Genomic DNA, 15,146 nt, shown 5'->3' on the forward strand with positions numbered 1-15,146 from the left:
TCGTGGTTCTTTACCTGGTGAAGTGACCCAAATCTTCATTTCTGAAGGGTCTGGGCCATCAGTGGTCCTGGCTGAATTCGATTTTTTACAGCTTTCCATTGATTTAATTACAGGATATGATGCTTAATTTTATGTGTCAACTTGATGGGTCACATTATTAAACATTATTTCTGGATGTGTCTCTAGGGGTGTTTCCAGATGAGATTAGCATTTAAATCGGTAAAGTGAGTAAAGTAGATTGACTTCCCCAATGTGGATGGGCATCATCCAATCCATTGAGGGCCTGAACAGAACAAAATAGGAGAGAAAGAGAGAATTCACCTTCTCTGCCTGATTGTTGAACTGGGACATAGGTCTTCTCCTGCCCTTGAATTGGGACTAACACCATTAGTTCCCCTGGTTCTCAGGCCTTTGGCCTTGAACTAGAGCTTATACCATTGGCTCTCCTGGTCTTCAGGTCTTCAGACTCAGATTACAACTACACCACCGGCCTTCCTGGGTCTCCAGCTTGCAGATGGCAGATCATGGAACTTTTTAGCCTCCATAATTGCATGAGCTAATTTCTTATAATAAATCATATATACATATTATTTATATTTATACATAGTTATATAATCCTATACATTCTGTTTCTCTGGGCATGATAGTACAGTTGACCCTCATTATTCAAGTATTCTGTATTTTTGAATTCCCTTATAATCCTCCAATCAAGACTAGCAGGCTTTTGTGGTCATTTGCAGATATGGACAGAGCAGAGAAAAATTTGAATCAATTTCTGGGCATGTTTCTAAGTTAGGTTATACACAAGGCTACACTCTGCTTTTTGTTGCAGCTCTAATATAAAGATAACCAGACGGGGCTTCCCTGGTGGCGCAGTGGTTGAGAGTCCGCCTGCCGATGCAGGGGACGTGGGTTCGTGCCCCGGTCTGGGAAGATCCCACATGCCGCAGAGCGGCTGTGCCCACGAGCCATGGCCACTGAGACTGCACGTCCCCAGCCTGTGCTCCACAACGGGAGAGGCCACAACAGTGAGAGGCCCGCGTACCTTGAAAAAAAAAAAAAAAGATAACCAGAAGGTACAGCCAGTAGGACAATGCAGTGATAGTACAAGAAGTTCCAGCTCTGGGGCCAGTTGGACAGGGTTTGAATTCCAACTCTGGCACCTGCTGGTGGGGTGGCCTCAGGCAAGTCACTTAACATTTCTGAACCTCATTTTCACTTTACAAAAAAATGAAACTTTTTGAAATAGTTGTAGCATTTTTCCTTTTGTGAAATAAAGAAAATGGAGTTTACCAGGATGAGTTGTTTTAGGATTTAAGATTGTAATCTATGTGAGAAATGTATGTATACATGTGAAATACAGACATATTTCCCCTGGAAACAATGGTTCAATATTTACTACTCAGTGTTTGTATGGGCTTTGTAGAACATAACCACCACAAATAAAGAGAAGTGACTGTACTAACAGGTGCCCTAGGGTATCTCCTGTATATTCTTCTTTACTTTCTGTATAGTAGCAACTCAATTTCCCTTGTTAATCAGGATAAATCACTCCAGCCACTAGAATAACCCCTTATTTACCTGTGTATTCAGAGGCATGAGGACCCCAAAGTGGCCAGATGTCAGTTTCAATTTCCATTTCAGTGGAATCATTGTTGTGTCTCCTGGTGGAACCATTCCTCCCTTTGGAACTAGGACCTCTAGACCAGCCTAGACCAGCAGAACATAAGTTTGTGTGGTTAGGTAGCAAAATCTTTGATAGTGAATCATCAGTGATAATCGTGAGTGAAGCCATTCCCGTTGCCACCCTTTGATTCCTGGACCTGTGAATCCTGGTTATGGGAGACTGATTTAGAGGATATGCTGCCTCTTGGAGGACATTGCCCCAACCCAGGAAGGTATTGTCACTTAGCCAGTGCTGTAACTGAGTCTTCAAAAGGCCATTCCACTATTCCAGCAAACTAACTGCTTCAGGTTGATGGGGAACATGATAAGACCAGCGATTTCCATGAGTATGGGCCCATTGCTGCATTTCATTTGCTTTGAAGTGAGTTCCTTTATCAGAAGCACTGTTGTGTAGAATCCCATGATAGCAGATAAGGCATTCATTCTACAAGTCTACTCTTTGGCACGGTCTGAAGCTGCTGTACACAGGTAGAATTTCTTCTTGATTAGGAAAACCTCAGCTCTGCTTTTAAGGCCTTTCAAGTGATTGAATCAGGCCCAACCAGGTTATCCAGACAATCTCTCTTACTTGAAGTTAACTGATTATAGACTCTAATTACAAAATATCTTCACAGCACCTTGAATCTGTTGGTTTATGTCTCTTGACAAATTTGGGAACCTTTTAGTTATTATATGAGTACTTTTTCAGTCTTGTTTTCTTTTTCCTTTACTTCCAGGACTCTGATGATACAAGTGTTAGATCTTTTGTTATAATCCCACAGGACACTGAGGACCTGATCAATTTTTTTCAGTGTATTTTCTCTCTTTTGTTCAGATTAAATAATTTCTATTGTCCTATCTTCTAGTTCACTGATTCTTTCTTCTGTGCCCTCCATTCTGCCATTGGGCCCATCCACTGATGGTTATTGTATTTTTAGGTTTTAAAATTTCCATTTAGCTCCTTATACCTCCTACCTCTTACTCTTCTTGCTCTTCTTTTCCTTCTTCTTCCTCTTCCTCATTCTCTTCCCCTTCCTTTTCTCCTCCTCCTGCTAAAAGAATATGTTTAGTTTTGTAAGAAGCTGACAAACTGTCTTCCAAAGTGGTTGTACAGTTTGTATTCACTCCAACAATGTATGAGAGCTCTGGTTGCTCCACATCCTCATTAACATTTGATGTTGTTAGTATTCTGGATTTTGGCCATTCTGTTGCTGTGTTGTAGTATCTCATTGTTGTTTTTAATTTACATTTCCCTGATAACATATAAATTGGAGCATCTTTTTGTATGCTTAGTTGCCATCTGTATATCTTCTTTTGTGAGGTATCTGTTAGGTCTTTGTCCTTTTTCTGTTTGTTTAGTTTTTGTTTTTTCCCCTTCCCAGCCCTCACATTGCCTGCTCCACTGATGGATGGGTTCCCCTGGGGCAGCAGAGCTCTGAACTGCAAGCAACCTGTCCCCTGGAAGACTGTGGTGTGTGGGAGCAATTAAAATAACAAATCTACCTACCTGGGCCTGTTACACATTTCACCGTTACCCCCTCTTTTTACCCATTTCTTAATCGTTTTTTTTTTTTATTACTGTTGAGTTTCAAGAGTTTTCTGTATATTTTGGGTAACAGTCCTTCATCAGATATATCTTTTTCAAATACTTTCTCCTAATCTGTGGCTTGTTTTTTTTATTAGCTTGACAGTATCTTTTGCAGAGCAGAAGTTTTTAGTTTTAATAAAGTCCAGCTTATCAATTCTTCCTTTCATATATTGTGCCTTTGGTGTTGTATCTAAAAATCATCAAACCCAAGGTCATCTAGATTTTTCCCTGTTTTATCTTCCAGGAGTTTTATAGTTTTACATTTTACATATAGGTCTGTGATCCATTTACGTTAAGTTTTGTGAAGGGTGTATGGTCTGTGTTTAGATTCCTTTTTTTTTACATGTGGATCTTCAGTTGTTCTAGCACCATTCGTTGAAAAGTTTGTCTTTGCTGCATTGTATTGCCTTTGCTTTTTTTTGTTAAAGATAAGTTAACTATATTTAGGTGGGTCTATTTCTGGGCTGTTTATTCTGTTCCATTGATCCATCTATTCTTTCACCAATACATACTGCCTTGATTATGAAAGCCCTAACTTTGTTGTTCTTCAACACTCTGTTGGCTATTCTGGATCTTTTGCCTCTCCATATAAACTTTAGAATCAGTTTGTTGATATCCACAGAATAACTTATTGGGATTTTAATTGGAATTGCATTCAATCTAGAGACCATGTTGGGAAGAACTGACACCTTACAATATTGAGTTTTCCTACCTATGAACATGGAATAGCTCCCCATTTATTTAGTTCTTTGATTTCTTTCATCAGAGTTTTGCAGTTTTTCTCACATAGATCTTGTACAGGCTTTGTTAGATTTATACCTACATATTTCATTTTGGACAGTGCTAATGTAAATGGTATTGTGTTTTTAATTTCACATTCCACTTGTTCATGGCTGGTATATAGGAAAGCAATTGACTTTCATATATTAACCTTGTATCCTGCTACCTTACCATAATCACTTATTAGTTCTAGAATTTTTTTGTTGATTCTTTTGAATTTTCTGCATAGATGATCACGTCATCAAGAACAAGCAGCTTTATTTCTTACTTACCAATCAGAATACCTTTTATTTCCTTTTCTTGTCTTATTGCATAAGTTAGAACTGCCATATTGATTGTCTTTTTAAATTCATTTTGAGATCTTCCTGGTTCTTAGTATAGTAATTTTTTTATTGAAACCTGCGCCTTTTTGTAATGAGAAAATGGATCTTATTTAAGCCTTCTGTTTTAGCTGCCTTTTTCTGACACTACTCTGGCAGGGTGCCATTGTTCCTTGTTAATGCTTTGTTACTTGTAATCAAACCTTGTTACCGCCAGACAGAGGTAAAAGTCCAGATGACCCACTTGGCCTCCACTGAGACTCAAAGGTGCGGTGCTCCTTGTTACTGCTTGGACAGGGTAGGAGTTCTGGTACCTCACATGACCTCCACTGACAATGCAGTGGCAGTGGTCTTGTTACTGCTGGACGGTGGTAAAAATCTTGATTCTCCAGTAGACCTCTAACACTACCTCAGCAGGGAAGTGGAGGGACACCGCATTACTGCCAGGTGGGAATGGAAGTCCAGTCTCCTCGCATGGTCTCCACTGACACTTCAGGAAAGTTACTCCATGTTGTTTCTTAGGCTCCAAGGTCTCTGGCTGGTTTCAAAGTCTATTTTTGCTTTACACAAAATGTCCAGAGTTTTTAGTTGTACTTAGCAGTCAGATAGAGAAAAATACATCTATTTCATCTTTCTGGGAGCAGAAGTCCTCAGCAAAAGTTTTAAAACTTTATAACACTGAATATTATCAAGGGTATGAGGAAATTGGTACTGGGAGTGTAAATTTTTTCAGATTTTGGTGAGAGCAATTTGATAGTAGGCATCCAAAAATTTGAACAAGATCAGCAATCCTACTTGTAAGAATCTATTCTACGCAAATACTAACATGAGTACATAAAGAATAAAGGTGATTATTTTAGCATTTTTTATAATAGGGAAAATAATCAGAAAAAAATTATCCAAAAATAGAGAAATGCTTAATATGGTATCCATAAATGAAATTGTATGACTTTTTAAAAGCAAGCTGAAAAATAAAACTTATTGAATGTTGTACACATACTAAAATTGTTAAGTGAGGCTTTTCCTGTTGCTTTGGGCAACTAAGGCTATGGGCTATGGGCAAAGGATCATAAAGTAACCTATTCTACAGTGATACCCTCCAGGGAACCTTGAACATTTGCGGCTGACCTCTCTATTAAGGCTAAAAACAAGTGGGCAAAATTAGCTCTGCTGCCTCCAAACATTATCCTAGTACATCCCCTGCCCTTCCTCCAGCCTCAGCCATCATCTCAGTGTTCCCTTACATTCCTATAAAAAGAAGACCTAGGGATAGTGATAGGGTTGGGAAAAGTCTTTGAAGTCAGATGCTGTTGGTTTATGTGGGATATCTGTTTATTCCCCACTGATTTCCATGGAAAAAGGAGAGGTGATGCTTACCCCCCACTGCCCCATCCGCACAAATCAAGTAAGGGAGAGAAGATCAGGAGAACTGCTTACAGACATTAAGGTTGCGTGAAACACTGTGAGACTGATCTCGTCCCCTGAAGGAAATTTTGGGATTTGGGCTAAAATAGTTGATCCATCAATCGGCCCATATACGTACATGAACAGGGGAAAACAGAACTGGAGACAGATGATAAATGGATGAGAGCTGACCACAGGGTGAGAGGACACCAGAGGCAAGAGGGAAGGTGCTGAAGAGGTTGGGAAAGCTAGACATGAAGATGTAGAGACAAATTCCACTTCATGGAACTGTGCAGAAGGGTGGCCTCATAGCATCCTCTCCCCTCCAATATCCCCCTCCCAGAAGAAAGCCTGCAGAAGAACTTACTCTTGAGCCCAGGTGAGAAGATATATTTGGGCCCTTGTTACATAGAGGGCAGCCAAGGCAAGTGAGAAGCAACAACCAGCAGAGGACCACCAGAGTAGGCAGTCAATAAAGAAACATCCTCTCTCATCCTCCCTTACAACCTGCACAACCGAAAATAAGTTCTTAAATAGGTAGAGGAAGAGATAAGCCAGACCTCTGTCCCCCTTGACTCCAACCCAAGTCAGTGACCAAACTCACTGCAGGTCTCTGGAGCCATGGACCATGGCTAGCAGAGATGGGATCTGCATCAGATGAGATTGGAGTTTTAAACTGGACAATACTGAATTTGTCTTTTAATTACGAAGTGTTGGAAATGCTATGGTATCTGCCCAAGATATCATTAAGGATCTGTTTCCCACTCAGAAGAGGAAATTCGACATAGCATAGTAACAGGAGGAAACTGAAACTGGTTTCATTTTTATCCCTGTGAACTTAAACCTGTTAATCAACATGTTACATGTTCATGTGTGTATGCATGTATGCAAGTGTGCACATATATTCATTAGTCTATATGTGTATATATTTTCTAAGCAAAAAGAACTGTTTGGAAGTTTCTGTGCTCCATTATTTACAGTGGCCACAATCTGGCTAATATAAAGATGGAATTTATAACAACCAATAGGTTTTTAATTTGAGAAATAAAAGGGTTTTCTTTATCAATAATGGATGTACGCACTGTATGTTCCAGCCAGATAACACCATGTCCATAAATTTCACAAAGTTGAAAAGGCTTCACCAATTGATGAGAATAAATCTTTCATATTTGTATCCCACACATCCCAATGGGCTAAGTCCCCACTGTCTTGCCTAGTGATCTATAGTCTTTTTCTTAATGAATTTCTAAGAGTTTGACCCTGTAGAGGGTGATTTTCAATGTTGGAATCTCTGGGGGACTGGTTGGGTGGGGGCAGGAGGTAGATTGAAGCATCAGGGCTGTCCTTTCAAGGTAATCAGAAACAGTGGCTTCTGGCTCCATTGAGCCAGTGTTAGCACTTCTAACTTCCTGCTCAGTTTGAGGTTGACAGCTGTCAACTCTTCTCCTTGAACCAGCTTCTTTGGAAGAGCAGGCTCCCTGTCCTCCCATGGGTTTCTGCTGCCTCCTCTGCTAATCTCGGGACTGTTTCCTGATATTCTTTTTACAGTAACTATTGGAAGTCTTCTATTTCTGGTGACTCCCTCTTTAAAAAGGGGGTTCCCAGAGCACAGTAATTTGCTCATCTGGAATACTATTCTTTCAGCCCTCAGTGGCTAGTTCAGAGGATGGTCGAGCCTAGTTTTTTATTCTCCCTGGAAAAAAATGCTATCTTCAATATCTGTACCCTGCTGCACAGCTGGTCCACTCCTTTTCACTCAGCCTTCACTGTCTTTCCACCGCTCCAGATTACTTTGGGGACCCGCAGGTTATCAGGTCTGTCCATCTCTTAACTCCAGCTATAAAGAGAGTTTCAAGTGATTTCTCACAGGACTTCTGAGCTCCATGCAAACCAAGGGGTATGCCTGGGCATCTGTTCTATACATCCCTCAGTATTTCATAGCAGTAAGGCTAATCATGCAGCAAATGTGACCAGAACATTTAGGGAAACTCTACGGGGTGGTGGCGACTAACTCCGATAAACCATATAACTCAGCAACTACCCAACCCAGACGCTACCAAGGGAAATAACTTGCCTTTCCTAGCAATCTGAACAATTTTGGGGGCAGAAACTCACAGTCTCTCTCAGTGAAAGCTGTATAAGAAATAAGTGAAGTTACCCCGACCTGGCTGGAAAACAAGTTGGAAAAATAATGAGACATCTTTGACAAAGACCTAGAAGATAATGTTAAGCATTCATAATGGTTCATTGCAATGGGTATTCTTATATGCTGCTAGTGGGAGTTTGAATGGGTATGACTTTTCTGTAAAGCAATTTTGCAATATTTACAAAGAATCATTCTTGGAATCTATCCAAAGTAATAATCTAAGAGGTAATCAGAGATATAAGGGTACATAAGGATGGTCAATACAGAATTATTTATCATAGGAAAAATTAGAAACAACTTAAATGTCCAAAAATGAATGATAGTTTCCCCATTAAATGGAAGATTACCCAGTCATTAGAAATCATGTTTCCAAAAAATTGTATGATGTAGCAAAAAGCCTGCTTCATAATATTAAGTGACAAGTAGTAGAGTACGAACCGCATATACAATATTAACCTAATTTTGTTATGTTTATCAACCTATATCTCTGGAAGTAAACCTTTTCTTTCCAAATGTTTTAAAATAATCATAGATTGCTTTCATTATCAGAAAAAAACTTACTTAAGAGCATTTGTTTTAATTTGGCAACACCTATATTGGGACTTTCTGGTTTGGGGGTAAAAGTCTTTTCTATAAGGCACATGAGGTAAAATTTTGTTTCTAAAAGTTCTTGAGGATGCAATAGAAAGGCAAAAATTTGGAAACAAGGCTACTCCCTCCCCCAACAGCTGCACAGTTATAATAGTCTTAATTTTTTCATGTTCTCCTTCAGCCCTTGCACAAAAACAAATATTATTTTTTTAAAGTTGTAAGTTGACCCCAAAGGGGATGATGGTATAAGTTAGCAGAGAAGAGAGAAATCTGTTCATCTCAATCCCTCATTCTCTTTCCCTACTCAATGGTTAGACTTCCTTATACGGGCAAGAGAAAAAAACAGTTAAATTTAAAATTTAGTCCAAGTAGTGATCTAGGTAATTGTTGATGAGGTGTAAAGTGAGAAGCAATTTGGCAAAATGTATGAAGAGCCTAAAACTGGTCATGCTCTTTGGCCCAGAATTTTACTTCTGGAAGATGCAGACAAAGATCCAAAATGGGTATCGTGAACAAACTTATGGTTACCAATGTGGAGGAGTGGGGAGATAAATTAGGAGTTGGGGGTTAACAGATACACACTACTATATACAAAATAGGTAAATAACAAGGACCTACAGTATAGCTCAGAGAACTATATGGAATATCTTGTAATAACCTATAATGGAAAAGAAACTGAAAAAGAATATATATATATATTCTAATATTCTAATATATATATATATGTAAAAAAAATGGGTATCATGGCCTAAAGTGAAATACCATCTAAATATCTAAAAATCATGGAATGGTTTGGTAAACTGTGGATAGGATAAATAAAATTTGATAAGACATTAAATCTTTTGAAGGTTCAGTAATTCTTCAGAGTGCCATGCCTTTGGGCCATCATCCTCTTTTCAGCCCTATTTTGCTTGTTCAGCCATTGGTGGAGATAAGCCCAGACCAGGGTCAGAATGGTAACCAAATAGATATGCACATATCATTTGTTTTTGAATTTTTTCTAAATATTATGTAACATGCAGAAAAGGAAATCATTCTAATAGAGAGTCTTAGAAGGAGTCTCATGTTCTTCTTGGTTCTGTATTCAGGGCCAGCAGAGGTTCTAAAACTAGTCATGGTACCAAGAGTTTCTGGGTCTTCTTACATTTAGTTGAGAGTGGTTGGGCATTTTCCTGGCCAAATACCAGAAGTCTGGCTCAAAAACCACATGAAAGTGTTTTCTAGAGTTACGACTTTTTAATTTAATGATGAAGGGAACTTTAAAAACATTGCTGGTGAAGAAATCAAGGCACAGTGAGATTAAATGATTAATGATTAGCTTGGGGTCAGAGTAGCTTAGCCCCTAAAGCTCAGGCCTATGAGTTTTTTTTTTTTAATGTTTTATTGTTTTACTTTGGAAAGTTTTAGATGTTTAGAAAAGTTGCAAACTTTTTTATAGACTCTGTATCTTAACTCACTTTCCCTATTTTAAAACTTTTTACATACACAATTTGTCAAAACTATGAAATTAACATTGGTACAATTATCCTAAATCCATACTTTATTTAGTTTCCTTTATCACTACCAAATGGCTTTTTTTATTCCAAAATATTATTCAGGATACCACATTTTACTTGGTCATTGTGTCTCCTTAATCTCCCTTGATCTATGACAGTTTCTTTAGTCTTTCCATTTTTCATGACCTTGATAGTTTTGAAGAGTACTGATACTTTGCAGAATATCTATTAATTTGGATATGTCTGATTTTTTAAAATAATTAGTCTGGTGTTATTGGTTTGGGGGAAGAGTACCATGGTGTCTATGAGCTTTTGAAAATATCACTTAAAAAATATCCTAATAAATTAGAGTATACCTGATAATGTAATATTGAAAAAGTGGAATTCAGTATCATATAGTTTATGAGTTGCTTTATAAGATTCAGAAGAGAAGAAAAAGCAAAAGACAGGTTCTGGAGATAAAAAGCTTTGGGAAGTTCGTACTTGTTTGAGGGGAAGGCCCCTGAGATGATGCAGAATGCTTGGCAGGTAAGGCATAAAAAAGTTACGCTCAGCTATTATAGGGCATGGCTGACTCTGATGGTCTATCATTCATAGTTCTGGTGTTGATTTTCCAGTAGTGAACATAAGTTTCTGCTAATGCACCTATCATATCCTGAAAATGTTTTGCTTTGGACCGAGAGCACGTATTTGCAAAATGACTTCCTATATCAGTGTGGTAGAAAGGTGGCCCACTATATATAGCCAACCTCCAAATGGCCTGAGATCCAATTCTAGCTTTGGGAAAATAAAAGCCTCCAGGACAACCACCTTGGATGCAAAAAGTGACGTTTGAAATCACTTCCCCAGATATTTGTTCACTCCTGGGAGATTGGTTAGTCTGGGGTAGAGGCAGTGCACCATGTTGGACTAGCTTAGTGAGTGACAGGCTGAGCTGTCTGCAGCACTAACTTAGAGTGTGGCAGAAGCAGCCAGTATGTCCCAGTAGCCCACCCTTCTGGAAACTGGTACAGCAGGTGCAAGACTGCCCTGCTCTTTCAGGTCCTTGCAGAGAAGAAAGTCTGCAACTACTGGAGAGTAAGACCTAAGCTGGAGATAAGGAAGGTGTCATCTTATCTATTTTCAGTGTGTAACACGGGGTCCTACATACAGTGGGTACTCAGTGATGATGCATGGGATGAAATGAGCTACTGTATATCATCATTCTAAGATGCATTATTTTTCACATTTCTAAAATTGCGATGCGCCTTAACACTGGTCTATTTGTTTGAATTTTCTATATTGTTGGTGTTATCCATGCTGGGTTAAATTGCCATGGAAAATGTCTTTTAAAAGATTATACTCTCCCTGGTGGCACAGTGGTTGAGAGTCCGCCTGCCGATGCAGGGGACATGGGTTCGTGCCCCGGTCTGGGAAGATCCCACATGCCGCGGAGCAGCTGGGCCCGTGAGCCATGGCCGCTGAGCCTGCGTGTCCGGAGCCTGTGCTCTGCAACGCGAGAGGCCACAACAGTGAGAGGCCTGCGTACCGCAAAAAAAAAAAAAAAAAAAGATTATACTGGGCTTCCCTGGTGGTGCAGTGGTTGAGAGTCTGCCTGCTGATGCAGGTGACACGGGTTCGTGCCCTGGTCCGGGAAGATCCCACATGCCGCGGAGTGGCTGGGCCTGTGAGTCATGGCCACTGAGCCTGCGCATCCGGAGCTTGTGCTCCGCAACGGGAGAGGCCACAACAGTGAGAGGCCCGCGTACCGCAAAAAAAAAAAAAAGGATTATAATGCATCAGAAGAAATTTTATTTTGGTATATAGATATCAATAATAAATATAATTTTGTTATGCATAGCAAGGCATGGAAATAGAGAACTAAAGTATAGGAACAAATGCATTTTTCATTGGAGGACTATCCATAATTCTGTACTTTCTTGCAAAGGCACGTGCAGATGCTTTATAGAGCTTAAGAAAGGAAGTAAACCATAAGTAGATGAACCTGTTACATTTTGTTACTGAGACACATGCAACAGCTTGCCTGTCACATGCTGTATTAGTTTCCTGTGGCTGCTGTAACGAAGGACCACAAACTTGGTGCCTTAGCACAACAGAGACTTACCCTTTCTTGGCTGACAGCCAGAAGTTCAACATCAGGTTCACTAGGTCAAAGTCAAGGTGTATGTATGGCCCCGCTGCCTCCGGAGGTTCTAAGGGAGAATCCATTTCTTGTCTCTTCCAGCCTCTGGTGGTTTCATCCCTCTAATCTCTACCTCTGTCTTCACATGACCTTTTCCTCCTCTGTGTATCTAATCTCCCTCTCCTTTTCTCTTATAAGGACACTTGTAATGGCATTTAGGGCCCACAAATAATCAAGGATAATCTCTCCATTTCAACATCCTTAACTTAATTGCATCTGCAAAGACTTCTTTCCAATTATGATAATATTTACAGTTTTCAGGGATTAGGATCTGATGTCTTTGAGGCCACCATTCATCCTCTTATACATGTCAAGTAATGAAACTAGTGTCAGAAGAACCTCCAAATTTCTAAGAATAGGTAAAAGACAGGTGGGTATGATTAACTTTTTTTTTTTTTTTCGGTACGTGGGCCTCTCACTGCTGTGGCCTCTCCCGTTGCGGAGCACAGGCTCCGGACGCTCAGGCTCAGCGACCATGGCTCACAGGCCCAGCCGCTCCGCAGCATGCGGGACCCTCCCAAACTGGGGCACGAACCCGCGTCGCCTGCATCGGCAGGCGGACTCTCAACCACTGCGTCACCAGGGAAGCCCGGTATGATTAACTTTTGTTGGTATTTTCTTTATCCTCCCTTCTGACAAAATCAAGAAAGGGTAAGCACTGAAATTTGCAGAATGTGTATCAGTGGCTTGGAAGAAAATCACAGTAATTATAGAGGAAAAATCTTCTAAGAAATATTCTTTGTAACCCAGAGGACAAAATGGGTGGTACAGCACTAGATATTGACAATTCAAAGTGGGAGATAATTCAGAAAGGCTAGACTCTGAATAGAAGAAGTTTTAGGAAAACCTTAATGTGGCAGATTAATTATAAAAGTGGTCCCAAATCTCACCCTTCTCTGTATCCATGCTCTATGCGATGTGACTGCAGCTTTTCCCATCAAGAAGTAGCATCTATTTCCCCACCTCTTGAACCTAGGATGCTCTGTGACTGGCATTAGCCAATACAACGCAGTCAAAGTGACACTAGCAAGTTTTGAACCGAAATCCAAGAAGCTTGTGAGTTTCTCTTCCCTCCGCAGTCACCATGAAAGAAAGTACATGTGGGCCTATTGGATGATGAGAGACACGTGGCTCTGTCACCCTCATCACCTCAGCCAGTAGCCAGCCTGCCATCAGACATGTGAGTGAGGCTATCCTTGACCAGTTAGCTCTCAGACAAATTGCCCCCCAACCACAGATATATGAGCAAGCTGAGTGAGAACAGCATAGCCCTGTCCAGATCAGCAGAACTGCACAGCTGACTTGTAGACGCATGAACAATAACAAATGCTTACAGCATTAAGCCATTGGGTTCTGGGGTAGTTTATTACATGACAAAAACTGATACGTAATGGGTGGAAAATCACTAGATTTTAATGATGGAGTAAATAAATAATTCAGAATGAATTGCACTCTGACTACAAAACAGGTTTTTGGACTATTTTAACTAACTTATTTTGCTTATAGTTTCCTTTTTTGTATCTTTAACAGTGGTAGAGGATAAAAAATATTAGTAAGTCTAAAAGAGTTTTTTAAATGAGTATAAAACAAAAATTCTGATTGAAAAAAGCATCATGTCCTGCCCTTCTTGTAAGGATTTCTTTCTTTTATAGGGCTATCCTATAACCCATCCTTAATTTCTTTTATCCTGGGGAGTCTCCTATTTTCAAGGCAGGAGACCATTTCAGTTTAATTAAGTAGAAAAATTCTATACTCAGCTTTCTGCCACTAATCCACCGTATATCTTCTGGTGATTTACTTCCCCTCTCTGTGTTTCAGCTGCTTTACATGAAAAGTAAGGATGATAATACCTTCTAGTTAGGGTTGTTTTGAAGATGAAATATGATTGTTCACATGCATGGTCTCTGTGTAATGCAGATGGATGAAGAAAATTAATAAAGCTGAATCTATACGAGTTAGCATTTTCCTAAATATGCCCAGTAATAGCACTGGCATACCAGTGGTGATTTTCTCAATAAAATTATTCTATTCCATAAAGTAGATCATTTGGTTATATGTATATATGTTTTCTTGATGTTGGTATCTCTACCCTTTCCCCCCATTACAAATACAACATGACCTTTTTCCAAACACATGTTGCTCACCATTGGTGTAGCAGAATAAAACCAGGTGGCCCATATGCAGACACCTCAACCCTGATTGCATTAGATTACATTTGTAGCAAACAGATTTGGGATTCCTGTCTCACCCAGAGCCTACATCTCAAAAGACTCTGCCCCAGCCATCAGGCAACCTGTCCATCCATCCCCAGCCAACCAGAGCTGACAGGACAAGAGGCGCACAACTGACCTGGGGAATTTAATCAGAGCCTCTTAGAACGAGTCTATAGTAGTCCATATGCATATGCCTTATCTTAAGAATTCAAATTAAGAGGTGCTGAGACTAAAATTTTGGATAGTAGCGCCTACAACTGCATGTTCTTATAGAATTGGGGCCATAGCAACCTAACAAACAAGTTCCATCTGAAATAAAAAGTTCAGGAGAAGTAGAAAGTAAGTCAGCACAGAAAATCAGAAGAGGAAATGCAGAAGACTGGCAGAGAAAGCAGAGATAAGAGCCCAGAGAGCTCCAGAGAGAGAGGAAGGGAGTTGTACTCTTGACTTTCAGTTTCCCAATAGATTTTCCCCTACTGTTTATTTTTTGCCTGGAGATGTCAGCCAGAGTCCTTGTACTATCTTTACAATGCCTCATTCCCCTTTTTATTTGAGCCAGTTTGAAGGGATTTTTGTTCCATGTAACCAAATGACCCCTGTTGGTTTAAAAAATTCTCCTGGGTTTAGAGATGTCTTGGGTTTCTTTTTAGTCCTTGGTGGGGAGAGAAAGAATGCTTGTTAAGAAAAAAAAAAAAGAAAGTTGAAGGAGCTATTGAGTGGGTGACAGATGCCTGAAAGTGAGAGATTAGAGGGCAGCAGAA

Source organism: Delphinus delphis, chromosome 14, assembly GCF_949987515.2.
Source record: "Delphinus delphis chromosome 14, mDelDel1.2, whole genome shotgun sequence".
NCBI classification, from domain to species: domain Eukaryota; kingdom Metazoa; phylum Chordata; class Mammalia; order Artiodactyla; family Delphinidae; genus Delphinus; species Delphinus delphis.